Genomic DNA, 2,325 nt, shown 5'->3' on the forward strand with positions numbered 1-2,325 from the left:
TCCATAGATTAGCAGAAGACTTCTGTTCCTCTACAAAGGCTGATGAAAAGACTCTAGCAGGAATTGGGACTGTTTTAACCACCAAAGTTCCAAAGCTTTTTGTCTCTATATTGTCATGTAAATAAGGGAATGGTGGGTAGTGGGGGATAAAGGGGTTTTCTGGAAGTTTATTCTGGTGTTCTTATTCTTGTAGTTTTGTTAATAAACTTTCTTTATTCCTTTTAAGTTTTAAGCCTGTTTTGCTCTTGTTCTAATCCATATCTCACAGCAAGAAATAAGTAAGTTTTCTAGTAATTTTTTTAGTTACTGCTTTAAAACCACGACATTTATTTGGTGCATTGGCCGGGAAAATGAAATTAGGAAATCTAAACCACTACACCTTCCAATAAACACGAGAAACAAGATTCTAATGAGCTCAGGAATTTTCATCAAACCTAAAGAACTGATATAAGCAGGACTCCCCACGAGGGAGCATCCCAAAAGAATTCAGTCCAAGGGAGACTGAGAAATCCAGGAAGAGAAAGAAAAATACAGAAGAAATGCAGCAGAACCAGAAAAAGAGAAAAATGATTTTTTTGAGAAAAGTTACAGTGGGTCTTGCAGGGAGGAATGGGACTCCTTCCTGCCCGGCCCAGCAGCCCCTGGCACAGCTCCAGCCATGAGCTGCTGCTTCTAAAACGTGTTAAAAGCTTTGGACTTAATGTTTATTCACCTGCTGTCAAAGCTCCCCCCAGACTCCTGGAAAACAGGGCTTTTCTGGAAGTTGCAGTTTATTTAACCAAGGACAGAGGCATTTCTTAGTAGGTGCCTTTAAATAGTGCCTTTTTTGGGTTATTTTTAGCTCTTGGCAAACATTCCGGCTTTTGGCTTCTGAAAAACTGGCAGATTATTGCATTTCTGTAATGGATCAGAACCAAATTTCTTATCTCTGCTGCAGTTGGGTGTGAGTCTGGTTTGATTCTCACTCACTGTGTGCTGGGTTTTCCTGGGGAGCAGGAAGTGGGAGTTGCCTCAGAGCAGAGAAATTCTCTGAATGCCTTTTTTTCCACAAGCCCCAGGACTCCACACTGAGCCAACTTCTTGAGCATCAGCTGGGTAATGCTGGCCCCACCTCAGACCTTGGTGGGGCTGAACTTGGAGGGTTTACAGAGCAGAAATACTCCAGGAGCAACAATAATGATAATAATAATATTAAAATACTCTTTGCTCTGAAATAACGAAATACAGCTGGGATGGTTGATGGCTGGGTTTGCCTCTCGTGCAGCCTGGGAAGGGAAGCATCCTGCTTTCCTAAGGGATATTGCAACAGGACAAGGAGGAGAAAGGATTTAAAGCCCAGGAAGCTGCAGCTCCCCCCAGGTCATGTCAGGTACTGAATTAATTATTGCCCAGATAAATGAAATCCACTTCCAATAGCTGAGTTTCCTCCAATGGAAATAGTCCCTGTGATCCTGCCAAAGGTCCCCTAACTCAAACTCCCCTTTCTGAGCCTGCTGTATGCTGCTGAGGGAAAATAAAGGTGCCCCTCTGGTACCTGCAGCCTGAGAGAGCCTGTGAGCAGGAGCCAAAGGCTGTGTCTGCATCTCCTGACAAGTCTGGAGCTGGCTCAGGAATTACTGGCATGGAAATCCTCCCATGGCAATGAATTCCATATGGAAACTGTGTGTTCCTGGAGAACCCCTCTGGGGACCTTCCCCAGGGACAGAAACTCCTATGCTTTTGTTTTATTCCCATCCTTTTTATGGATTTCCTCCCCTCAACTACTAATTTGTAAATTACCCAATTAATGTCTGTTGGTGCCAGGTCAGCCCATCTCCCATTGCTGCACATTTTCTAAGAGAAAACAGCTTGAATATTTCCCTGAATATTTGCCAAAGCCACGTTGAGATTCTTCAGCTGATTCTTCTCTCTGTGAGCCCTGGTCTGTAGAAGTCCCAACAGTTTGCTCCACATGGGAGTTGGACTTTCAGCTCTGTTGTTCCTCACATTCCTCCAAGAATCCTCAGAAGCCACGAGGATCACACTTGCCACGTCCCACCCATCCCACCGGGAGAAGCACCAGTCTGGGGATTTGTTCCGCTCCGAGTTCAGCCCCGAGCCCTCCGGAATCCTCCTGGAAACCTCCTGGGCCTGTGGAGCCATTGCTCTGTTATCCCTCTCTGTGTCACCAGCCTCCTTCCATTTAGCTCATTCTGGGGGAGCTCTGTAGCATTTTGCCCTCCTTTTTTCTCAATCTCAAAGCGCTGTGTAAACAACTCCATAGCAATGCCTGCAGCCCTGAGCCATTCAGCTTTCCTGCCACGGACACGGACACGGACACGGACA

The sequence above is a fragment of the Parus major genome, chromosome 18, assembly GCF_001522545.3.
Source record: "Parus major isolate Abel chromosome 18, Parus_major1.1, whole genome shotgun sequence".
Lineage (NCBI taxonomy): Eukaryota > Metazoa > Chordata > Aves > Passeriformes > Paridae > Parus > Parus major.